The sequence below is a fragment of the Lissotriton helveticus genome, chromosome 6 (assembly GCF_964261635.1).
Source record: "Lissotriton helveticus chromosome 6, aLisHel1.1, whole genome shotgun sequence".
In the NCBI taxonomy this organism is placed as follows: Eukaryota; Metazoa; Chordata; class Amphibia; order Caudata; family Salamandridae; genus Lissotriton; species Lissotriton helveticus.
Genome location: NC_136067.1, coordinates 250,597,913 through 250,625,088, shown reverse-complemented (window position 1 = coordinate 250,625,088; position 27,176 = coordinate 250,597,913). Strand labels below are relative to the sequence as shown.

The window sequence follows — 27,176 nt, the reverse complement described above, 5'->3', positions numbered from 1 at the left end:
AGCCTTGAGCTCTCCTAGCAGTTGAAAATTGTGCAAGGGAACACCAAATCTTGCTCATGCTTGTCAACTTACAGTTGGCAAGCCGCACATGATAAAAAACCCTTCCACGGGGCGGTTGTCACAATTTGACCAAAACTCTACCAACTCTGATGAAGGAGCGGAATTTATCAGCCAGCCCTACTAACAACTGAATTTCTCACGTACACCCACTTTACTCAAGCTTTTGTTTCCTCTCTCTCTGCAGGTGGCTTCCAGAGTCTCCAAGATGGCTGTTGATCAAAGGCAAGGTGAAAGAGGCTCATGCCCTGTTGGTTCGTTGCTCTTCAGTAAATGGCCGGCCTCACTTGTCCTCCAATATAAATACCGAGGTGAGAAGAATATATCACTTAACTATAGTCATTGTGCATGGAACACATCCTCTGTGTGCTGGCCCCACTTCTTTTTAATTTGTTTATTGCTGACTTGACGACAACTTTAGATAAAACTAATAGTCACTCTCCAAAGATGGGTGGTGTTCCCATAAGTAACCTGCTTTACGCTGATGACTTAGTGCTTTTCAGTCTAACACGTGTCGGCTTACAAAGGCTCCTGGTAAAACTACACAATTGCACCACTGCAAACCAGTTAGAGGTTAACCTAAAGAAAACCCAAGTGGTTACCTTTGGAAAAAAAGAAAACTCGGGGGAGGATGGTCGTTCAACAACATGACCATTGCAGTGAAATGAAATGAAATGAAATATGTATTTGTACAGCGCGATTGCTGCCCTGAGGCGTCCAAGCGCTACCAGCAATATGATTTACTTAAAAAGAAAGGGTTGATGGGGAATTAGAGAGGAATATTAAAAAAGAAAGTTTTCAGTTGTTTCCGAAAGGAGGACAGATTCGGATTGGACCTGAGTTGAAGGGGAAGTGAATTCCAAAGCTTTGCGGCATTATGTGCAAACATTCTGCCGCCTGTTCTTGCCTTTTTTATTCTTGGGACTACCGCCATGAACGCCTGGCTGGAGCGGATATTCCTACCGGGATGATACGGAGTTGTTAGATCACAAATGATGGATGGTCCTGTGTCCCAAAAGGCTTGGTGCTATATACACATAGCCTTAAAGGCAATTCTTTGCCGTATCGGCAGCCAGTGCAGGCTGCTCAATGCAGCTTTGGCTGACTGTTTACGCGGCAGCTGGAGTAATGTGCGGGCTGCACAGTTTTGCACTATCTGTAGCTTGCGCAATGTGTATTCAGGGGCACCGAGATATAAAACGTTGCTAAAGTCCAGGCGGGACTGAATCAGACCTTGAATGGCCACCTGCTTTGCCTCCAACGGCAGAAGAGGAAGTACTTTCCTCAGCATCCTGAGCAGACCAAAGCAGGTGGCAGAAAGTTTTGTGGCCTGAGTGTTAAACGATAGAGTTTTATCCAGCCAGACCCCCAGGCTTTTTATACCATCCTTGGGGACTGGTGGGGTACCTAGGCATGGGGGCCACAAGGAATTAAAGGATGTTGGGTTCGTGGGACCCAGGAGCATCAGCTCTGTTTTGTCCCCATTAAGTTTGAGGGAGGACGAGGTCATCCAGCCCTTTACCTCCTCCAGGCACCTCCTCAGCCCCACTGATGCTGGGTGGCCACCCTCCTGCGCCAAAGAGACCACTAGCTGAGTGTCATCTGCGTAAGAAATGATTTTGACACCAAACGGACGGACAACCTCAGCCAGTGGTCTCATATAGATGTTAAAAAGCGCAGGGCTTAGGGAGGAGCCCTGTGGGACTCCACACCTCAGTGGCCTGCTTGTAGATACCGTATCTCCCCCAAAAATTTGGAAAGACCTGTTGCTCAAAAATGATTTTAGCCAGAGCCATGCTCCGCCTGTTATTCCGACATTCGAAAGACGGCTCAGCAAGGTATCATGGCTAACCGTATCGAATGCCGCACTTAGATCAAGGAGGATCACTGCCACTGATCCTCCTTGATCCAGGATCTTTCTGGTTTCCTCCGTGACTGCAAGCAGAGCGGTCTCCGTCCCATGTCTGGGGCGAAAGCCAGTCTGGGTGGCATCTAATAGCTGGTTATTCTCGAGACCGTCCACCACATGGTTATTGATGTGCTTCTCGAGAATCTTGTTCACCCAGGGGAGCAGGGAGATTGGGCGATAACTGCTGAAGTCACCGGGGTCCAGATTTGATTTTTTTTAGCAGAGCACGGACCATGGCCCGTTTCCAGGCAGGAGGGACGGTACTAGAAATGATTGAGGCATTCAGGAGGTTCATGATGGTGGGGAGCATGACCCGAGCTGCCAACATCATAACTTCTGGAGGTGCTAGATCACTTGGCGACCCAGATTTTACCTGGCGGTCTATGGAATCCAGAGAGTCAGAGTCTAACAATAAAAACTGCTCAAGGGTTGTCGGTGCTTGAGCTATGGTATCCCCCAGGTTTGTCTGTCCCTGAGCTGTGAGTTCTGGTGCATTAGAGGGAAAATAGGAGTAAATTTGGTTGACTTTGTGATGAAAATAGTCTGCCAAATCATTTCATTGGGCTGAGGTTTTGCCCGAGTGCATGCCCGCAGAGGAGAGTTTAGTGAGACTTTTCACTATTTGAAAAATTTCCTTAGGTTTGGACTTAGCTCGCAGAATTTTATCCGAAAAATAGATGGCCTGGGCAGATTTAACCCCAGTCTTATAGGATTTGATTGCCTCTCTATATTGGGTTTTCTCCTCCAATGAGTATCCCATACGCCACCGTCTTTCTAATTTCCTACAGTGGCGTTTCTTTTCCCTGAGAGCCTCCGTATACCAAGGGGCGGTTTTTTGAGAGCGTTTCGGAGTGAATTTACGCCGGGGGAGGGCGGCCTCAATGGATTGTGCAATCCAATCTTCATATTCCTGATTGGCCACACATGGATCCCCGTTGTAAGAAGGCTGGGCAATCACGAGTCTGTTAGTCCAAGAATCAACAGGTAGTCGAGTCCAGATTCTGGCGTTTCTTGCAGTAACGCTAGGGAGAAGTGGTTTATAAGTAGTCCAGGTAAAAGGCACAAGTAGGTGGTCGGTCCATGGAATGGCGATTGGTAACCCGACCGCCAACTCTGCACAGTTGCTAAATACTGGGTCCAATATGTGACCCTTAATGTGGGTAGGTGCCTGGACTCGTTGGCTTAATTGTAACGCCGCTAAATCATCTGCCAGCGCCACGGCGATGTGATCCAGGGTAGCGTCAAAATGAAAAATCAGATCGCCTAATACAGTATAATTCGAGTTAGTTGTGACCCGGTCGGCTACAATGGATGGGAGAAGTTTATGAAACTGTTTGGAGGGTACCGGGGGGTGGTATACAATAACACCTGAAAAACAGTTGTTAGGGGAGAATTCTACGCTAAATCCTAGGCTCTCGCATTCTGGAATTGGTTCGGCGGTTACTAGGCAGTGATACTGATCTTTATAAATAATAGCTAGATCTCCTCCTCTCCCTTCAGAGCGGTCTTGCCGAGTAATTTGATAGTCTGAGGGAAGGGCTGTCACGATGTCTGGGTCCGAATCTTTCGTAAGCCAGGTTTCAGTAAGTAAAACTGCATCTGGCATACGTTCTTCTAGCAAAAGAGCCAGTTCCAACTTATGTTTTGGTATGGATCTACAGTTTAACATAAACATGTTATAGTCCCGTTTTAAGTCACATAGTTGCATAGGTTTGAGGGTCTGCTGACACTCTGGGCAAATCACTGGTAAATCTATCGCCTGGTATGAGTGCGAACAGCCTTTCCTTTCCGCGAGCCTTATACTCAGGAGGACTTCCGCACTATAATGCCGGCTACTTGGTGTCCGAGATATGGGGGGTATGGCCCTAGGCCAGGTCCTGGCGTGGACGGGTGCAGACGGGCTTGCCGCCGGCGCGCCCGCTGCGCCTGCCCGCTGCGCGGACGGGAAATCATCATCTTTTTATCCATTGTGGAGGAGGGTGGGAGGCGTCCTACTACTGGAGCGCTACCCTTTCCTCCCACCAAGATGGCGGCCACCCTCTTTGCCTCCCGGTGTCAGTGCCTCAGTCGGCTGCGCCGGTAGAGAAATCGGATGTAGGGAGCCTCGGTGCGACGTGAGTGCCGCACCCAGAGGTCCGCGATATATGGTAAATAAAACGCACAAGTAAAATATTTACAGTTTTAAAAACAGTTTTACCAATAAAAGTCAGAGCAAAGTGGGAGGGATAGAGTGAAGAGCCCCCAGCTTCCGCCTCAGGGGAGAAGTAAGCAAATTCAGTAGGAAGTGTATACAAATACTTAGGGGTCAATCTTGACTCAAGGGGCAACTTTGCGAAACAGCGTAAGGAGATATCTGCTAAATCTGTGACCTTACAGGTGACACTCTCCAAGCTCTCGAAAAAACTGTCTGGCCCAAGTTTAATCCCTCTACAAGAGGTCATGAGAGCAAAGATTGGTCTGACATTGTCATATGGTAATGACATTTTCAGGGGTAAACTGAACACGAATTTAAACCAACACGTGACTAAAATGTATTAAAAAGTCCTTCGTTTGCCCAAAAATGCCTCTGCTGCACAGATTAGGCTAGAACTTGGCCTATTAAACTATGAAGTCTCCAGCATCTGCACATTCCTAAATCTCTGCCATAAACTCAGACAAGGAGTCCACTCAAGAACTCTACGCAGGTGACCTATGGGATCTCAACCCCAGTACGACAGTATTTAAATCCCTCATTAAGAAAAGCGTCCGAATAAGTTCCCTTATTATGGATAAAAACCATCTTGCCAAACGTAGACACGCATGGGCCATTATGAACTCGTACGGGCGATTAGCTCCCGCAACCTATCTGTCCTGCACCTACTCCTCGCACCTAAAACTTAGTTTTATGGCCATCAGACTTGGTGACTGGCAATTTTTAAAAGATCTGCCAGTCAGATGAAATATGGTGCAGAGGGTGCGGAAGGACGGCTGAAACTCTGGAGCATGTGGTTTGTCTTTGCCCAGCCCAGCACTCATGACACAGCGCAGACGCAAACTGAAAGTGGAGTAGAATAGGTTGGGAATCCGGTCCTGCAGACAGGCAATCATGGCGGCCTTATGCCCAGAAAATACAGCTTTAAACATCGGCCTTGCATTGTTTATACTCCTTGCATATCGCAACTTTCTGCATGCTCCCCTCGTGTTGGGAACAGCCTAAATCAAATCGTATTATTTGTAACTTGATAAAAAAAAGTTCTTCATCCATTACTGCACTATTATGATTTGCTGCTATTGATTTGCTGTTGCTATTTTTATCTGATCTTTTTTTAACATTTATAATTATTTATTAACGGTGGGTTGGCCTTTAAGCTTAATACTGTAAATCACTGTATAACAACCTCCATACTTTTTAAAGTTATTTTAACGCTACCAGGACTGTTCAACAGGGAGGTGAACATTGCAATGTGAGAACTCTGCATCCATTTAAAGTTGATTATTGATGTCAGTTTTGCTTTTACAATGTATATTGCTGTCGGTGTTTCTTTTAAGGATGTTGTTTTATATCCAAGTAAAGATTATGATCACATCCTCTGTGAGGGTTCTCTCTTTAACAGTCTGAGACTCAAGGCTGAAAAAAAACATCCCTTGTGCCCTGGTCCTCTTGGACTTATCCGCGGCGTTCGACACCGTGAATCACTGTAGACTCCTATCGCGGATTAAGGATCAAGGGATTCAGGGCACGGTCCTGGCCTGGTTGACCTCCTTTCTCAAGGATGGCTCACAACGATTTCAACTGATTGACCTAGTGTCAAAACCTGCCACGTTGATGTGTGGCGTGCCCCAGGGTTCAGCTCTTTCGCCCCTGCTCTTTAATATATATCTACAACCTCTGATTGCAGCCCTGAATCAGATGGACTGCAGGGTTTACAATTATGCCGACGATACGCACATTTTGATCCAGATTGAACATTCATCCACGGCCTACCCGCGAATGCAAGACATTCTCAAGTTTACAATAAATTGGATGTCAGACAATTCTCTTAAAATAAACCCGGGCAAAATGGAAGTCCTGACAGTTACCACAGCAGCCAACCCGTAGCGCGATCTGTTCTGGCCGGCCAAACTGGGGCCGTTTCCAGAACCGGCAGTGGCAGTAAAGAGCTTGGGAATCAGAATTGATGCCCTGCTATCTATGACACAGCAGGTGTCGGCGGTGGTAAGCACCTGTGTTACCTTATTACGCCAGCTCAGGAAACTATCCTCACTGTTATCCTTTTCCACCCTCAGGCTGGCTGTCTCTGCTCTGACACTCCAAATACCCACAAGTGAAGGATTGATAGAAAAAGAAAGGAAGACAAGACATCCCTTAAGGATAAGATCCCTCACTCACCCGAAGGTGACATGCTTCATCATTGGGGTCCTCCTTACCAATGTTCAGACCTAGTCTGCATTGGGAGCTGCTACTTCTGATGGATTTAGGGAAGTAGCTCAGAGATGTTTTCACTAATAAAGACTAGGATGGTAATCCCAATGGGAGCTAGAGGGTGTAGTGAGGTGTGCAGCGCTGTGAAAAGATATATACACTAAGTGGTGAAATTAAAACTGCCTAGGTACAATCACAGAGCAATGCTTTAATAGTGTGTTGTACTTGACAGGATTAAAAGAAAGGTAACAGCACAGTGGTATGGATTTAGAACCACTGTCACTCGGTGGTCGACATGTTTCAGCCTCTAGATCACTACCCATGTATCAATGGCTTTCTTCAGGACCAGATTGCATTAGTGATGATGCTGCTGCACTGTTTAGTGTAAAAATAAAAATAGAATGATAAAGAAAATTCGAGACTTGCTCTCGAAGGTGACGAGGTACCGACGGACAGAGCGGGGCCTCCCTCCAGAGCAGTCCGCCAGGTAGAGGTGAGGCAGGAATATCCTACTGATGAGGATACCTGGGTATGACCTGACTGAAAAGACAAGCAGGAATACCGGTTCTGTATAAATTTTCTTTATCATTCTATTTTTATTTTTACACTAAACAGTGCAGCAGCATCATCACTAATGCAATCTGGTCCTGAAGAAAGCCATTGATACATGGGTAGTGATCTAGAGGCTGAAACATGTCGACCACCGAGTGACAGTGGTTCTGAATCCATACCACTGTGCTGTTACCTTTCTTTTAATCCTGTCAAGTACAACACACTATTAAAGCATTGCTCTGTGATTGTACCTAGGCAGTTTTAATTTCACCACTTAGTGTATATATCTTTTCACAGCGCTGCACACCTCACTACACCCTCTAGCTCCCATTGGGATTACCATCCTAGTCTTTATTAGTGAAAACATCTCTGAGCTACTTCCCTAAATCCATCAGAAGTAGCAGCTCCCAATGCAGACTAGGTCTGAACATTGGTAAGGAGGACCCCAATGATGAAGCATGTCACCTTCGGGTGAGTGAGGGATCTTATCCTTAAGGGATGTCTTGTCTTCCTTTCTTTTTCTATCAATCCTTCACTTGTGGGTATTTGGAGTGACACACCTATTGTGCCTTTGACACATTTTTTAGACTATAGGTATATATTGTATTGACATTCGTATTAGGGAACATACCTAGTGGTCTATAAACTTCCCTTCTCGACCCCCAATCTACGGTAGTGTGACTGTCTCTGCTCTGATCCTGGCACGGCTGCATTACGGCAATTCCTTATATTATGGTCTGCCAAATAACCTTCTGGCCAGACTTCAGGTGGTGATGAACGATGCGGCTAAGCTCATCTTCAACAAACCTAGTCCAGGGTCACGCCCATACTTCAGGCCCTACATTGGCTGCCAATTGCTTAAAGAGCTAAATTTAAGAGCCTGTGTATTGCACACAAAGCCGTCCATGGCTCAGCCCCTAGTTACATCAAGGACCGGCTTATTAAATACACGCCAAGTAGGACCCTTCGGTCCATTGAAGCATGTAATTTGAGGTGTCCTCGTTTCAATCTCCATATCCAAGGGTGGCAGAGCATTCTCAAACACTGTCCCCCGAGCATGGAACCTTCTGCCAGCTAAACTTAGGAAAGAAACTAATCTTCTCCTCTTCAGGAAGAATCTGAAGACTGTGCTTTTCTTGGAGGCCCCTGTGAGCGGCTGGCTTGGCGTCCTTACTGGTGTTGTGTGTTCACTGATAGCGCTTAGATATCTCTGGGTGATAAAGCGCTCTACAAGCTTATAATAACATGCTTGTAGGTTCCACTCTGAGAATGAAATTGATTTGTACTATGCTACATGGCTTTGAAGGGTTCCTAGGATGCAGCAAGTGAATTGGGTGAGAACTAGCTTTCTTCTTGGACTGCAGACAGAAGCTATTTGGAGGAAGATGATTCCATGAGGCTGCAATAAAAGAAAAGTATCCACAATTTACCATTACCATTGTTGGTAATGCAGAGGAATTGATTAAATTCACCCAAAAAGTGGAGCACATTTGCTTTAAATCAAACAGTGTATACTTCACAGAGGTGGAAATTAGTTCTCTTGTCACCAGGGCACCAACGAAGGTTGCGGTTAATGGGACAGAGATAGCAAATGACTTGTAGAGTCAAAAATCCTCAGCACTATAGCCATGTGCCAAACTGCTACTCCTTTTGATTGAACTGGTATGTTTTTATATACAGAAGACTTGTGTCACAAGTTTGTTGGCAAGTTTTCTTTATGTTGTAGGTTATTGCAGACTAATGGGTTATAAAGATATATCCAATATGTGGCCTATTGTCATTGGAGGCTACTATTTTGGGGAGCATTGACTTTTCTGTACCTGGTTTGGAGCATCGCTATCGTTTCTTGCTTGTGGAGGAGGAGGATGAGAAAAAACCCATGACTCCCCCACCCGCTGCGCGGGTGCCGCTTCAAACTTGGTCTCTGGGGAGGCGCTGGACACCTGAGAGCTGCCGTTGTTTTCCTCCCTGTCTTGGGGCTTAGGAGGGCTGTGCCTATCGCTGCAGGGACTCCGTTTACCAGGAGCCCCTGCTTCACCTCTTCCACCTGGTCCGCGTTGCCTGGACAGCCCCGCCCCCGGTCAGAGCGTGCATTTAAACCCCGCATATTCGTGCAACTAGTGGGAGCATTGACTTTTCTGTACCTGGTTTGGAGCATCGCTATCATTTCTTGCTTGTGGAGGAGGAGGAGGAGAAAAAAAACACGACTTGCCGCACCCGCTGTGCGGTTGCCGCTTCGAACTTGGTCTCTGGGGAGGCGCTGGACACCTGAGAGCTGCCGTTGTTTTCCTCCCTGTCTTGGGGCTCAGGAGGGCTGTGCCTAACGCTGCAGGGACTCCATTTACCAGGAGCCCCTGATTCACCTCTTCCACCTGGTCCGCGTTGCCTGGACAGGCCCGCCCCCTGGACAGAACGTTCCCTATATATTATTTCCGGGTTCCCGCTGCGCGGGAGCGTCGAGGGGGAAGCCCGGGACAGTGGCGAGCTGTCTGTGGCCGTCCAGGGCTGAACGGGGTTGGGTTTGTGCCCCCCCTAAGGCTCGGCCCAAATTGTGCTCGGACATTGCACTACCACTACTATTGTTGACAGTTACTAGTAAGTCAGGTAATTGGCCAGTTCTGTACCTGTGGGATTCCCTATGCCAATGTCAACACGATCCGGCAAAACCATGAGGGGGGGTGGGGGTTCCGTAAGTGGCACTATGGACCAGTTTATTACTCATGCCTTTTCGGTCCGAGAGAAGGAGATTGCCCTTATGGAACGTCGCGTTTCACGCGAACTTCTCGCCCATCGTCGTTCATCCTTGGGGCATCTGGCACTAGCTTCTTCTCCAGAACACATGTCTGTTCCCACTGTGCTCGCTACTCCTGATTCTGATTGCCCTAGGGTAAATGCGATAAGGGCCAGCATTGATAGGCTCTCTACTATAGAGCCAAGTGGGCGCGTAAATCCCTCATATGACCCATTACCACTTGAGCCATTAGATTATCCTGCTCTCCAGTGCTCCGCAGTTCCTCAAGCCCCTTCCCCTCCGGGGGCTGTGGCTGATAGAGCAGCTGGATCAGTCCCCTTTAAAAGGAAACGCATCATAAGTCCTCGCAAGGGTAGTTTACTTAAACCCCCTAAGAAGTCGAGACTAAAGTATTTTAGTGGGTGTATGAAACATAGTGGCTTGGGGTCGGGGACAAGGCAGACTAATTCAGGGTTCAAGCAGTTGATCACTAAAACCCAACCAAATTCCACTGTAGGTACACCACCTGAGGTTCCCTCTCTTGTCCAGATTGAGCAGTTAATGAAATCTTTAATTCTCCCGGTCCTTGAGCGAGTGAAGGGGGCGTTGGAGCGGCTTGACAGATTTGAGAAGGCCACTCTGGACAACTTTTTCTCCCTCAAGTCCTTAATTAAGCTTCATTCTAAAATCAGGGAGGGTGGGCCTTTGGGGAACTCTTTTCACCAGCAAATAGTGGCAGATGACACTGTAGTGACTGACAATGCAGTAATCGACACACTAGTGGAAATATCGGGGGAGTCAGTGTTGAACGCTCCTCTCTCATCTGCAGAGGGCTCACAGAGGGAACTTGGGAGTCAAGGGTCTGCTGAATTGGGCCCCCCTGTTCAACTTAAAGCCCATTCAGACGCCAAAAATAACCCAATCCTGGCCAAAGGGCCTTTAGGGCCTGTTAACAGGCGTCCCACTCAAGACATTAGTTCTAACATCAATAAGGGAGGCATTGGGGTCAGGTCTGATAAACCAAGTGCACCAACTAAAGTGCAGAAAATGGAGGAGAGGGGTGCTCCTAGTATTCCACATGTTACTTTACCACCCGATTGCCAGCCTTTCGTAGCTATACTCACTGGGGTCACTTTCCTTAAGCAGGGTAAACATGAATCGTATTACGATCTCAAAAACAAAACTATGTTTTGGCTTAGGGAAAATAGACCATTGCCTAGATCTTTTGACGGCCAGGTTCTCCATGTAAGACAGGTTAGCTGGGTTGGAACCAGGCCTAAGGATTTGGAGGGAGACTGTGTTCTGGTCAACTTTAAAGATCCCAGGGTAGCTAGGTATATCTGTAATAATCACTTTGGAGAGGGTAGCTCTGGTATTAGCACTCGCAATCTTAGCTATTTTAACCCTCACCCAGCCAACCCATGGCTTGCCAGTCCTTTAAGTTGGGGGTGCAGGGACAACAGGTATTTTCACTCTGACTTTCCCCCTATAAGACTGTTTAGCCAGAATTTTGGCCCAAGCACTTACTGGCCGGGATGGGGCTGTTGACCTGTTGATTTGCTATCAACTAAGTCGCCGCTTGTTTTATCTACTAGCTCTGTGAATTGTAGATTAACCATGTTTGAGGAGCTCCCCGGGTCTATCCCTCCGCTGCAATTTCTTATTCCTACCTCGTCTGGCACCCTGCAGGGGGCTCCACTTGGCGGGATTCTCACAGCTGATCTTTGCACTTTGGGGTATCGGTGGGCTCACCATTAGATCTTCATTCCGGTCCCAGTTCCCCCTCACCAGGAACTTCTGGAGGTCCAACCTTAATGAATAACGACCTGAGGATTGTTAGCTGGAACATTGCGGGCATCTCCAGGAATTTGGATCTTCCAGATTGGAACAGTTTTATCGAGTCTTTTGGAATATGGCTGGAGCAGGACCTATCATTTAAAACCCATGCCAAAAAGACTGCTGGCGTGTGCTTTGGCCTGCTCCGTTCAGCCCAGAAGATTCTGCCCCTGCTCCCAGTGGCCACTCGAAGGCTTCTCATCCAGGGACTTATTATCTCGCGGCTGGATTTCAGCAATGCGCTTTTCCTGGGCGCACCCGAATCTACCCTGAGCAGACTGCAGCAAGTGCAGAACGCGGCTGCCAGGCTTTTGACGGGTCTCCCTAGGCGGCAATCTGCCCGCCCGGCGTTGAGGGCACTGCACTGGCTCCCTGTGAAGGACCGGGTGAAATTCAAGGCACTCTGCATCGCCCACAAAGTCCTGCACGGGGTGGGTCCACCTATTCTTGAGGAGATGATCCAGCCCTACAAGGCCTCTCGTTCCCTCCGCTCTGACCACCAACATCTCCTTCAGGTTGGCAGGGTGAAAAAGGTAAGAACTGGGGGCAGAAGGTTTTCAATAAATGTGGCCTCCTTGTGGAACTCACTGCCCCTACAACTGCGCTCCAAAGCCAGTCTCTTCAGGTTTCGTAAACTTTTAAAAACTTTTTTGTTCTCTGTTTAATCCTTGCATTCTGGTAGCTGTGTTATGTTCTGATAAGCGCGGGGATGCCTATTGGTAACCAGGCGCTATACAAAACTCGGAATGATAATAATAATAATATGTATTTTCCAAGAGACATGGTGCCTGGAGCCATGCTACAAAGTTGGCTATATAACTTACTTTGTCCCTGCTATCGCTTCCTCTACAGGGCGAGGTCGCCCTTTGGGCGGCCTGCTCATTTGGATAAGGACTTCCCTGGGCCTTCACATTAGGAACAGAGTCACTAAGTCTCCAGAATTGCAAAGATTATCAGCCAGGGGGCCTCTCAGAGGGCGGTCCTTAGAGATCTTTAATATTTACGTTAGAGGACCCGGAGCAAGCCTGGCTTCTCCTACCCTGATTCGGATTGGAGAAGAATTAACTCAGTGTAGCCCGGAAATGTATATTATGCTCGCGGGTGACTTTAATTGCACCTTTGAGCCACTAGCAGCAGATGACATCCTTGGTACCTTGGAAGAGGATTCAAGGAGGGGTATTCCCCCCTGTCTATAACTCCTATTAAGAAATGGTCCCAACGGGCATTGCAGCTTAACGCCCTAACATTGGAATTTGGCTTGAGGGCGGTGAATGGAAGAAGTCTCTCGGATCCTGGTGGAGCCCACACCTTCAACCGAGTAGACCATTCTTCCAGAATTGATTACATTATGCTGGACGGCTTTGGGCCGAATTGCGGGATATGGTAGTACTCCCCTCGACAGACAGTGATCAAAATCCACTTTCTCTCTCCCTGTCCTCATTGTGGTTGGAGTCTAGAGGCTCTCAGGGAAAAACTGTGTTGCGGACAACTGGCGAAGTATGCCCCTCGAACTGCGGCAGGCGCCTGAATTAGCATAAGGTTGCTCTGGATGAGGGGAAGGTCCTCGAAATTGGATCGATTATGGCAAACGCTTTGGGTAGGCTAGAAACCATTGGTTCAGATTGCTTGGAGGTTTCCTCTCTTTTCAGTAATACTACTAAAGCCCTTGGTCAGTTATATTTAACGCATAGCAGGGGTTCTCCTGACAGTGATCAACAGCAATTTAAGGGCAATCCGGGGTGGTTCTCAGTGAACTGTCGGAGGACGAAAAGGCTCCTTATTGAAGCGGTTAAAAGCAAGGGAGCTGAGCAGATTTGCGCTGCCCGGAAGGAGTATAGACACGCTATTAGCGTAGCCAAAAAGTAATGGGATAATCAGTTTTGGTGCAATTTGAAAGAGGCCAGCACCAGGAGGGATGCCAAGGGTTTCTGGGACCTAGTTAGGACCAGGAATAGGCCAGATGAGACGCTGATAACTGGTAACATCCCAGAGGTGTCATGGTTTAATCACTTCTCTCTCCTTTATACTTCCACCGAGGAGGATAGGATGGGGCTGCCAGACTTTCCATCTGTAGGCCCCTCTAGGTTGAGTGAGGACCTATCCTTCTCTGCTAAGGAAGAAGAGAATGTGATTAAAGCCCTGGTCCCTAATATAGCAGCAGGACCCGATGGGCTTCCAGGCGACCAGTTAAGCCTCAACTTAACTGAATGGGGCAAACTTATTTCTTCTCTCCTTAACGCTTCCTATCTTGGTGCCACTCTCCCTGATTCCTGGATGGGAGCTGAGGTCGTCACGATTTCCAAAAACGGGGGCTAGGGACGATCCAGCAAACTACCGTCCTATAAGTTTAATCGATTCATCACAGAAGGTGGCAGGCAAGGTGGTTCTTGGGCGAGTGCTTCAGTGGGCCGAGGACAATAAAATACTCTCGGACCTTCAGGCTGGTTTTAGGACAGGAACTGGGACCATTGAGCAGACTTTTAGACTCCTGCTCCTTTATTGGAAAGTGGTCGTAATAGGCAAGGGTAGTCTGTACCTTGCCTTTATTGACTTACGGACTGCTTTCGATCTGGTGTCCCGGGGTTGCTTATGGAAGGTATTGTCTGACCTGGGCATGCCCGCTTATATTCTTGCCCTCCTGACGAAACTCCACTCAGAGAACTTTGCGCAGGTGAGGTGGGGAAAGCAGGGCCAAAAGACTGACAAAATTCTAGTGAACAGGGGTGTCCGCCAGGGATGTGTTCTTGCCCCCACTCTGTTCTCACTGTATGTGAACGGAGTCGTGGAGCATCTTCTGAAACATCCTGCTGATGCACCATCCCTGGCGGGCAGGAGAATACCCACTTTACTATTTGCCGATGACACCCTCCTGATTTCAAAATCGCCGATGGGTTTACAGAAGCTCCTCAATAACTTCCATTCCTTCTGTGAGGCTAGGGGGTTAAAAATTAATACAGATAAGACCAAATATTTGGTCCTGAACCCTCCAAAAAAGCTCGGCTGGGCCCCTGTACTAAACTCGGTGCCCCTGGAAAGGGTTAAGGAGTTTGACTCCTTAGGCATTCGTCTTAGTGACACCGTGTGGTGGGATTCCCATATCCAAAAGAGTCATAATAGGGTGGTGGGGGCTCTTCTTAAGGAACAGAGGTCATCGTCTTTTAGGCCTATTGCCCCTGTGGTGGATATATATACGGCTAGAGCTGTTAGTGCGGCTCTTTACAGGGCGGAGCTCTGGGGTTCCTCGAACTCTGACTTGTTAGCCTCCTCAGAGAATACATTCTTAAAATACTTGATGGCCCTTCTAAAGAGTACACCCTCACTACCCTTGCTTTTGGATATGGGCTGCCACTCAATTAAAGATCAGGCCAAGTTGCGACCCCTTTTACTCTGGTCCAGACTATGGAGAGTTCCTGAGCTTTCCAGTTATGCGGAGGGATTGAAGTAGGTCCTACTGATGCCCGGCTGGACAAGAATAAGATGGCTGAGGGATGTCAAATCCTTGCTTGGGGAGCTGAGCCTTGGGGAGGCTTGGCAGTCAAGAACTGCCCCCCCCTAAATCCGTTTTGAAGAGAGTTTACTGGAATTGGGTAGCGGGCAGGAGACTTTCTGATTCCAACCTATGTAGATTCTCCAGCGAGTTTATTTTGGTAAAGGAAGTCCCCCTTTGAGAACCCTATCTCGATCTAATCTCGAAACCAAGAGATAGCGCGCTGTACTTCAAATTTAGGACAGGGGTCCTTCCAGTGGGGGAATTCACCGCGTGTTGGACAATCCCGGCCCAAACCACTCCCTTTTGTCCATTCTGTACACTCAGAACTGAGTCGGTGGCGCACTTTTTATTCGAATGCCCTGCCTATAAAGTTCCCCGATCTAGGTAGCTGAAACCCCTGTGTAAGGAGTTGGGAACTAGAAATTTTATTGAGGCTTTGCGGATTTTGAAGTCCGATACCCGCCCCTTGTATGCATGTGGGATGGCAAAGTTTTTAAATTGGGCATGGGTGATTAGGTCAAAAAGGCTTAATGAAATTGTTTAATTGTGGTCATTGTGTTTGACTGTCTTAGGTAATTTATTGTGCCATTTTACTTACATTCTTTCTATCTGCTTGTATATGGTTGGCTTTTTATCAATTTTATCTTGTTGTATGTATTGCTTTTAAAGATATGCACTTTATCGAAATAAAGCCTATTTGACTTGACTGGCTACTATTTTGATGACTAGGCTAGGACGCAACAACACATTGGAGTCTGTCGATCTGTAGTCTTGGGTTACAGAGCGTAGTCGGAACACGGAAGGCTAAGCAACACGCCCTTTACCACCGCTAGCACACGATAGAAGACGAGCAAGCAGCAGCTACGATTAAAGCAGGACAGCTAGTACGGAATGAAAGATTAAATGAATAGCATGGGTCTGTAAATTTCCACTATCAAGAGAGTGAATCAGATTCGACTTTTAAGGTGAAAGAGCGCTGGTGGCAAGGACATTTCTATAGAATAATTTTCAGCCCACACAATTGAGGGTGCACACTGTTCATCTTGCTGCCTCTATCTGTGAGCTGTGAGGTCACACAGGATTGCCAAAAAGACAAAAAACAAAAGATATGTCTAATATGTTTTCACTAAGGAGCCCTGATGTAAGCCCGTAAAGAAAACAGCAAAGCTTGAAACGCGTCGGCATTATCAATCTATGATGTTAAATAGTTGGATTGAAAAATCAGGACAAGTGAATTGATTACATTAGGATAGTAGAAACGCCAAAGTGGCTTTTTCTTGTACATACATATATGCCACAGTAGTTTTAGGCGTATGCTTGTGTGTGTATATATATATATATATTAGTGACAGGATTATAACAGAATTGAAGTCCCTTAACAGAACGGTGCTGAAAAAGAAAAAACAGGTTGATTTTAACAATACGCAGTACACTAAACTTGTGAAAAGAATTCAGGGTAATGACACAGTTATAGTGAAGAGTGCCGACAAGGGGGGCAACACAGTGCTATGGGCCAAAACAGATTACATAACTGAAGCAACCAGGCAATTGTGTGATCCCCTGTGTTATACAAAATGCACTAAATTTGTGATGCTCAAAAGTCATGAAAAAACAAGAAAATACATCAATCTCTGGTTTAGAACTGGCTTATTAACAAAGGATGAATCTAAGTTCTTGAATGTTTCACATCCCATCACTCCACTCTTTTATTTGTTACCCAAAATTTATAAATGCACCACTCCTGTCCCGGACCGTCCTATCATTTCTGCTCAGGGTAGTATGAATGAGAACATTTCTAAATATGTGGATTTTTTTCTTCAATCACATATGTTTTCTCTCCCCTCTTTTTTGAAAGACACTACTGATTTTTTGGTTAAGGTCAGTCATATCACTTGGTGTCCTGATTTTTGTTTCCTGGTGATGGAAATTGAGGCACTGTACACCAGTATCAACCACCTCCAGGGCCTTGAAGCAGTCAAATATTTTCTGGATGGACGAGAGGCAGGATTTAGAGATCATAACCTCATGCTTTTGGAAATGATACGGCTATGCCTCTTTAACAACTATTTCCAATTTGGCAAAGAATTTTACCATCAGGAACACGGGGTGGCCATGGGTTCATGCTTCTCCCCCAGCTATTCTTGCCTTCACGTTGGCTGGTGGGAGAGGCATGTTCTTGGGGTCACTCATGCGCATTGGCTCCCTCACCTAGCGCATTATTGACGCTTTATTGATGATATTTTCATCATTTGGCGAGGCACCAAGGAACAAGCAGCGTCATTCGTCACTGAAATTAATGTCAATGACAGGAATCTAAGGTTCACTGCCAACATTACATCTGATGTGGCAGAATTCTTAGATGTCCAGGTTTACATCGATCATGACACCATACAGACTAAACTCCATAGAAAAAGCACTGCGGGTAATTCCATCTTGCATGCCCGCAGTGCTCATCCACCTCATACCATCAATAGCATACCTTTGGGTGAATTCATTCGGATTAAACGTATCTGCAGCAGTCCCGACATTTTAGATCTATGTTTAATGGAATCAAGGTCAAGATTCCTTAGCCGGGGCTACAGTAGAACCATTTTAGATCAGGCTATGACTAAGGTACGCGCTCGCTCTCGCGAGGATCTTTTAATCCCTAAAAATAAGGAGATCCCAGAATCAACTGAACAGGGCTCTGTTCGATTCATTACCACCTATTGCTCTCAGACATCCAAGATCAGCAACATTATTCGATCAGAGTGGCCAACTGATGTTATCCTTGCTCCATTTTTACCTAAAGCACCAGCCATAACTTTTAGGAGGGCTCCTTCTATGAAAGATGCATTAGATAGAACCCAACCGGAACTGCCACCTAAAACTAATTGGCTCAATAAATCTGTTTTTTTTAGGTGCACCTCGTGCCGTGCTTGCACATTTGCTGTGAATGGGACTCATTATGCATCTGCTTTCAATGACAGGTTGATCCCAATAAGAGAACATCTGACATGTCGCAGTGATTTTTTAGTCTACCAGCTAACCTGCACATGTTCTCTGTCATATATTGGAAGTACTAAACTTCCTGCGCATCAGCGTATTTTGCAGCACATCCGAGCTATAGTTAACTCAGATATGAACTACCCGGTAGCTCGCCACTTCAAAGCAGTACACGACAAGAAATTAAAAGATCTTAAATATACTTTGTTGTGTTCCGTAGCCAATCCAGGCAGAGGTGGTGATCGTGAAAAATTGCTTCGTCAAAAAGAAGCATTTTTCATTATGTTGCTTGATACTCGGTCCCCTAATGGGCTTAATGCTTTTGATGAATTACATCATTTTCTATAAATTGTATATATCTGACCTTGCTTTTTGTGGAATGAGCAATTTCTGTTTCTTCCCCTTTCCTCCTTTCTTCACATTTTTTGTGATGATTCTGTCTCTGATGAATTCATGGGGAAGGGATATTTTGAAGTGTTTTACTTTATCTTTCTTGTTCGCATTTATAGTTTTTCAAATCAGGTCTTCTGTAGCCAGTATAATGAACTTCATTGGATTATGAAATTGTTCTTAAGCACTTGCACTTTAGCACTTAGGCACTTTTTTTGTCACTTGACATATATTGTGTTTATAACAGGGGTTGTCAATAATGTTGCTCAGGGAGAGTGTAATCAACTCTTTTTTGACTGATGGCGAATAGAATGTTTGGATGCATTAGCATTTGATTGTTTAAGCACACTGTTTATTTCCATTTGTGATGTATCAGTTTTGCTTTACATTCTAGGATAACTTCATTTTTGGTCAGTAGGTTGATAAGACTAATGTATAATTTGCACTTTACTCCCTGTGTGTGGCCGTTATACTTATTTATGTAAACGTTCTTTTTTTTATATGACATTCGAGCACTATGCTCTGATTTTTGTCCTCCTGTACATAGATGTGAAACATAATTTGATTGGCATTATTACTTTAAACTGTATGCCTTTTTGCTTTGTTGCAACCCTTGCGTCCTGTTTCTTTAGGCGCTTGGGCTTTTAATTTGAATTTAATGCATGGCCTACTCCTGACGCGTCATGTGATCAAGCTCCGCCCGCGGAGCGAAACGCGTCAGGGAGGGCACTCGCTCTTGCACTCCAAATGAAATTAAATATGGATTGCTGGCAATGATTCCTGTGTTGTGGCTTCTTTGGTGTCTACGATTTGACTAAACACCTGGTATCGAAGACGAGGTCTGCGCCTGTTGTTACCGCTACCTTTGGCGGTCAGGTTCCAGCGTTCATATATATATATATATATATATATATATGTGATATATATTTGTGGGGTGTCACATTTGTTTTTGAGTTCATGACATATTGTTTTCAATTGATGATGTCAAAAGATATAAATGTTATATGTTGTCAAATAATGTCAATGTCATTAGTGTTAAATGTTGTATACATTGTGTATTATATATGTGTTGCTCTAGAACAATGAGAGTTTCCTTATCAAAACAAGAAACAAAAGTATTGAAAAAAATAGGGTAAATAAATAACCCCACCACAAAAAGTATATAGTGTGGTCACTGTTTTCAAAGAAATAGGATTCCAGGTTTTGTTTTAGTTTGTATACTTATAAATGGCCCTACCTGGGTCCTGTCCGTTGAGCCTGACCCCTATCTTGGTTCAATGATGGCTTAACGCATCATTGTAAGTAAGGCAATGGCCGGTCACCACCACAACGTCGTAAAAAGTGATGTTGTGGTGGCAATAGGGGCTTGTACCTATGCCCCCAATTAAGCCTTCATTAAAGGAGTGCTACTAAAAAGGAAAGCAGGTATGGAATGATGACTGTCCAGACTTTGTGGGAACTGACACATCTAACCCCGACCATAAGAATCAACCACGCCTCCAACAGATTATTACTTCCAAGCAGTTCTATATCTGGCAAAGTAAAATCCTCCACCACAACTACCCTCTCAACATCATCCTTAACGTGGCTTAACACTGCCTCATAAATAAGGCCCCCTTTCATGCTACGCTTAGCGTGAAAGGGATGGGCAGTGGATGTTGCGGTGGATATTCCACCGTCACACCGATTGATTTTGACACTGCCCCCTATTTACAAGGACAGCGTAAGTAGGAGGCAGCACCAACATTAAGACCAGGTAAAAACTGGTCCTAAGTTGGCGAAACGAGGAGAAATGCATTATTTCTCCTTTGTTTTTGCTTTTTCCATGTTTGCTGCCTTGTGCAGCACACATAGAAAAGGCAAAATACCTTGATTATTTATGTACAGGACAGTACCCCTTCCTGTACAAAAACAATCTTTTAAAAAAATGCCAATTTGTGACTTCTATGTGTGCTGCATTAAGTAGCATAAATAGAAGTGACAAAATGGCATTTAAAGATTGTTTATGAACAGGAAGGGTGACCTTCCTGTACATAAACAATCTTTCCCCTGCACGCAGACACCTTTGCCCTTTGGTGCAAGGGTGCCTGCGTTGGCGCTACACTGCTAAGTATAGCACCAGCACAGTGGGAAAAGCAAGGCTGCACCATATCATTGTAAATATGGTGCAGCCTTGCGTTTCTGAACTGGCAGAGTGAGGCGTTAAGCTATGATGGCTAACGCCTCACTATGCCACTTCTTTGTACATATGCCCCTTGGACTGTTTGAATTACAAAACACCGATTTATTTGAGTGCTCAATAAACCTTGCAGCCATCCAATATTGGATGGGGAGTAGCTTCATGCAAATATTGTTTTGTTTTAAGAAAGTTATTTCTTCTCTTTTTTCCATGTTAGAAAGATTTTTGTCTAACTCCGATCATGTGTTGTCCCCAATCCTATTGGGATTCAAAGATTTACCTCCCTGGGTTGTGTCAAATGATACTTCAAAATGTAAAAGAGTTAGAATCACAATCAATTCAAACTAACTGAGCAGTTAAAGATGTTAGTATACAAGTGGGGAAACCAAGCTGGTTTGAGGGTCTTTTCTGAAAAATCAGAACACACAGAGGACCAGGTATACTCTCTAAAGTCTCTATTCAGGGGGTGCAAGTGCGATGTCTTAGGGGATCAGGCGGTAGTAAAAACCTTCTGTACTTTTAGAAAAGGGATAATTCACATGAGTGGGTTTCTTCTTAAGGGTCCACAACAGTCTGCTATTCTGGGTCAATTTATGATTTACGAGCGAGTGTTTCTAACTCAAACCCAAATGGCCAAGGGGCTATTACGCATAAGGGAAAAGGAAAAAAGAAAAGCTGAATTAGGAAAAGCAGAAGTAAAAAAAAATGTGATTTGCAAGTGCATCTGTTTCGGGCAATGCTGAACAAGTGTTGCCCTTCTCCCCAATGAGTAGCAATACGCCAGTCCATCCCTCTATCTTATTGAGCATAGCCGCTAGGTCCTCAAGAAATGCTATTCCTCAGGTTTTGCTCGATAAGGTGAAAGAGACTGTAACGAGTAAGGTGCCATTGAAGGGGCTTCTTGTTACACAGTGTGTAGTGCTAGAGGCACTCTTGTGGTCTGACACCCTGTGATGACCTTTGACCACGATTATTTTCATTGACTTTAGTGTGTTATTCTATCCTAGCCTGAATGTATGACGTCCTACATATGGTTTGTTTCTCTTAAAGGTTTGTTTCTTGTAATCTTGCAGTCTTTCAGCGGGAGCTGTCACGGAGGAGGACAGCCTTGCCAAGAACAGAACATGTGGTATGTGCATTTGAAAGCATGAGAGAGAGAGAGGTGTGGAATGTACTTTTTGGGCTTGAAGTGCAGTGTTATGAGCAGTGGTGCACAAATGTGCACTGTGTTGTACATTGAGAGATGAAATATGTGATGCTATAAGTAGTGGTGCACAAATGTGCACTGCTTTGTACATTGAGAGATTAAGTATGTGGTGCTATAAGCAGTGGTGCACAAATGTGCACTGTGTTGTACATTGATTAGTATTTTGAAGTTCCTACTATTGGCTTTGACATGGCCTCATGTCATCCTGAATTCTGACTCGGCCTGGCTTGAGCTTTATCTACACGCACAGCCACGCTTGCAAGTTGTTTGGGTTAATCACATTCAAGGATTCTTTTTGTGAGAGATTGTTTAATGTACCCTGGAGGGCTTTTGTGAGCTTTGTCAAGATTAATGCTGGAACATGTGAGAATGTAGAGGGGAGGTGGGAACTTCTTCCTGCCATGGAAATGCTTGCTTGGAAGCCGGCCAGTGCTAGTAAGTTTCCTTGTGTGGGGAGACTGATTCTCAAACCTACTAGTGTTGCTTTGACATTATAAAGCTGAGGGTTGTTGACTTAGAAACCTGGATTTTTAAATCCGAATGGGGAAGGACACGTCTCCTTCGGTACAGTGGAACCCTGGATGCTGAGGCTGTTATTCCCGCTGTTAAACCCCCAGTCAGGAGTGGGCTAAGATGCAGTATTTGCACCAGGTGAAGTGTTGAGTTTTGAGCATTGCCATTGTGATGTATGGCCAGTGTCTTTGATCATTTGAGATGTTTGAGTTTTGATTATTGCAATTGTGATGTGTGGCCAGTGGCTTTGATCATTTGAGGTGTTTTCTTTGTGATTCAGTGTATATATCGTTCCTATCTCTTGCAGGACGTCCTATAATATTTTCTAGAGTGCTAGAGAGCGTTGTGTAAAATAATACCCCAAGCCTTATTCTAAATAGAGAGTCTGTGCATTTTGTAAAATAAAACCCTTTTCTAGGTGTTGTGTTGTGTTGTGTTTATGTCTCCTGCTTTGCTGCGTGTGTTTTGAGCCACCGTGTATGAGAGTCTGTATTATTTGAAAGGCAAAGCCAGACACAGTGCTTGTGGCAATCCTGCCCTGGTCGTCAGTAAGGATTTTGTGAAACCTGATTGTGGATGTATAACAGGAGGAGAGCACTGGTGATATAGGAGAAACAGTCAGAACAACGCGGACTGAGCCATGCATGTACCAATAATGAGCCATGCATATATCAATAATGCAAGTGCTTGCCTTACCCAGGTAATATTCCTTAACCATGCATAGTTTAGCTGTGCTCTAAATGCGGTAAACTGGGAAATTATTGTTCTTGTGAGGAAGCAATTCACGTCTTCACAATTTCCAGACAGGGTAAAATTTATCGACTGAAAAGTAAGAGAGCTAGACTGAAAGTGACACAGTGTCTAAAGAAAGAGGACAGGCTGTGGATTAATTTGAGGGAAACTGCTGCTTCTAATAGTTTAAGAAAATATTTGCACCTTTTCACCCAGTCCTGTAATCTGAGAGTTAGTGCTCACGCAATTTCGATTTCGGATGATATCTGGACTCAATATATTTCTTCTCTGCATGCCTGCAATTTGAGTAGTGGTGGCCCTCTGATTTTAAGAGCAAATGTAGAATCTTTAGCTTTAAGTGGTCCCCCCTCATGCGTGGAGATTGCAGGACTTATTCAAAGTACTAGAGGACCGTTTATGGGTTACTTTTTTATGTCTGTTATTTCATCATTTCTTCCATTCAGGTGATATTCCATTCTCCTGAAAGGTAAGTATGGGCGGATTTTGCAAATTCGCGATACGCAAATTTGCGCGAATTCGTAATCGCGATTAAAAAAATCTTTTTTTCGAGTTCGCGAGATTTTTTTACTTGTTCTGGAACGCGAACTTGTGCATGCGGTCGCAACGGTCGCGCACATGTTGTTTCCACTTAATCAGCCTGCTCGCGATGCCTTTTTCCTGTTTTGGGTCGTAATGACGTGTTCGCGTTCGCAATTTCCTGTTTCGGGTCGCAATGACATCTTCGCGTTCGCAATTTCCTCTTTTGGGTCGCAATGGCGTGTTCACGATCGCGGCGTTGCTCGGCCAGCTACCAAAATCTCGCATCGCACGCGAACAGGGAGGAAAACTCATCAGCGAACGCAGAATCATGGTAAGTCAATGCGGCGCTTGCGAGATTGTATTTTTGAAGAGCAAACAAGGCAAAAAAATTCACCAACTCGCGAATTGCAAATTTTTGGGCAATTCCGCGCGATTCGCCGATCACAAAATTGCCAAAAATCCACAAATTCCGCAAGCGGAACACATTTTCCACCCATGCTTACTGGAAGGGTACCATTATTGTTCTCTATAAAAAAAGCGTTGAAAACTTCCCTAGCAAGTTACAGGCAAATTGCTCTACTTGATGCGACAGACATTCGCTAAAAGAATTCTGGGCATTAGGAATCCTATTTTATCTACAGAGCTGGCTGGTTGTAGTACTCTGAATAATATTTCAGCATTGCAAGTAGTTACAGAAAAGTACCCCCAAATAAGGGGTTTTCCTGTGTACTAACTTTTCTTCATTTCTCCACAGTGTTCGATGGAGTAGATCATCAGACGCAGTGGAAAAATCTTTTCTTGCTGGGAATTCCATCACATTTTTTGAGGGTACTTGTAGCACTTCTTTCTTATATGTGAACTGAAGTGTTGATGGGGGGTAACCAAGGTCTTTCCCAAAGAGTCATGACACATAACGGATTGAAGCAAGGGTGTCTGTTGGTTCTCCTGCTATTTCCGCTTTACATTTATGATCTTCCAGGTGGAGTAGGGATGGCAAAAGACAGTCCCCCTAATATAAGGTCCACTGAAATGCGTTGCATTTTATAAACCGACAAAGTAGACCTGTTAGATTTAACACCAAATGGTTACCAAAAAAGCCTTGGAAGAATACACTGCAGAGCATTTAACCCCTTCGACGCTGATGACGAGCTCAGCTCATCATCAGCGACGCCTGTCGCATGCTGATGACGAGCTGAGCTCGTCATCTAACGCGGGTTTTTAAAAAACGCAGTGCGCAGCGGGAAAACCGCTAGCGCGCATGCGGTTAAAAAATAAAAAAATGCTTCAAAAAGTAAAGTGCTGACTTTTAGAAATAAGAGTGACATTTATAACGAGGAGGAATGTTATCTGGTTTCTTGGAAGTGATAAGATTGAACAAGGGAAGTTATACCCTTAGTTGGATAAGATCATATGTCATTGTACAAGTTAGGCACTCTCTCAAGCTTCTAGCATTAACAGACTGTAAAAAAGTTGCAAGAAAATGCACTTTGTGCATGTCCTGATGGTCTACAAGGCAAGAATTCCATCATCTCTAAGTTATGCCTGTGAAGTGATCGACATGAGGAAATGGGCCTTGAACTTCATTTTGGGCTACCTTCTAAAGTTGTTCTCACCCATGCCACAGATCTGAGGTAGGGGAATGACCGCTCAGAAGTGAAAAGGGGTCAGTTGTCTTCCGGAGAAGGAAGAGTGAATTTTTCTCGTCCTTTATGAAAGCTAAAAAAACAATTGTGATCAATCAAGTTGAGGATCTTCCAATGGCTAAATACATCCTAAAAAGACTTTTAAAGTAATATTTGTACAAAGTAAGCATGAAAAGGGAACTTCTGCTTTGCACGCAGGATGTTGTTGTTCAGGAAAGTTGCATATGGAGAAAGCCTCAGCCTTATCTTGTCTGGAATCTTCCTCATGTTGTGTGCAGACTCATTTTGCATTTAAAGTTAACTTTACTTCCTCTACCTTCAATGCGAAAGTCAATGTTTTCACAATATTAGGAGGGCAACCTAATTTCCTCATTCACTTTGAACTTTCCACTTCAAATTGCATGTATCTGTAATCACTCTTGTTTTCAATTTTGTTTTTCAATTAATTTCCAGACATTGGTGTCTTTTTCCATATAGTTATTTTTCTTAAGTATCCAATTCCATCACACTTATAACAGACCAATCCACCTGTTTCGTCCCCTATAGGGACTTCATCAGGGCAATTTCTCAAAATTCTTCTTTTCCATTCATTCCCTGTTTAAATGTCTGGGCTCCTTTCGAGAAGCCTTACGGCTTATAGTGTGATCGAGGGCGCAGTGCAAAGAAAATACCAAATGTGAAAGGAGTGTAAATAAAACTAGCAGCAGCAGCATTTTTATAGGTCCTGAAGAAAGCCTTGCCCGATCCAGGGACACTCTAGGATGAAACATTTCGACCAATATTTTTCACCATGCCACTGCAACCTAAATTCATGTCGCTGGTGCACTGTTTTTAATCCTGGCAAAGGGTGTTGTGTAATAGGTGGTTAATCAGGACACAGCAGACCACGTATTGTAAACACGAGTCTTTTATTGTCTTGAAGTATCGGGATCATGACCCCAGCCACAGCTCGTCCCAGTAAACTCGTTCTCTCACTCAAAGGCGCTTCGCTTGGAACGTTCACGACTGCAGCATTCTAAGTGATGTCACAGTGGTGCACCAAGGTGAGGAGAAGGGTAAAGGTTCCTCCTAGAGCAGAGGATACCACAGCTGTCCTGAATAAAACATATATTTGATGCCCCCTAGCTAGTTTTATTCACACTCCTTTCACATTTGGTATTTTCTTTGCGTTGCGCCCTCGCTCACACTAACCTGCTCTTCACATGTTGATTTAGTACATCCCAAATTAGTTATATGAAAACATCCCTGAGCTCCTCCCTCTCAGAGAGGGGGTTGTAGCCCTCAAGGGAACTAGGTTTTTCCTTTGAGAGGAGAATCCCATACGATGAAGCATGCCACCTCTGGTGAGTGAGGGATTTCGTCCTGAAAAGGGATTTTACCACAGCTAGGTCTGTGTGGAATAGTCTATGGCTTCATAATCTTGTCATTTTCAACACTCTGCACATTGAGTGGAGGGCAGGGTGCCATCTTGGGAGTCCCGGATCCCGGTGGGACACAGGTTAGCGCTCTAGCTGGGGGAGGGAAGACGTATAAATTGGCAGGCAGTGCAGGGTTCGCAGCGGCTAGAACAGGTAGTGGCAGTCCCTGCTCGAACCGTTTGAATTTAGGCTGTTTGTGAGATTAATTAATCTGTCTACATATGCTTAATGTGACCTGGAGCTCTACATTTGAGTGCTCGCTATTTTTATGCTTTTAAAGTCTTTGCTATTTTAAATATTATTCTTGCATTGCTGCTACATTTCTTTTCTGTTCCCCTTGAATTTGGCTCGCACTTACCCGGTCTCTCCGCCAGGGAGGTGTGCTGTCCCTGCCCCGGTCCACTGCGGCTCCCAGTGCCGATTGAGTAGAGGGCAGGGCGCCACCTTGGGAGTCCCGGATCCCGGTGGGACACAAGTTAGCGCTCTAGCTGGGGAGGGAAGACGTATAAATTGGCAGGCAGTGCAGGGTTCGCCGCCGCTAGAGCAGGTAGTGGCAGTCCCTTCTCGAACCGTTTGAATTTAGGCTGTTTGT

The 27,176-nt window shown here is 45.2% G+C and overlaps 1 pseudogene; it reads left to right on the top strand.

The window, feature by feature from the left end:
* Positions 1-27,176, top strand: part of LOC144762243 (solute carrier family 22 member 7-like) — a 186,303-nt pseudogene that overhangs the window by 98,608 nt on the left and 60,519 nt on the right.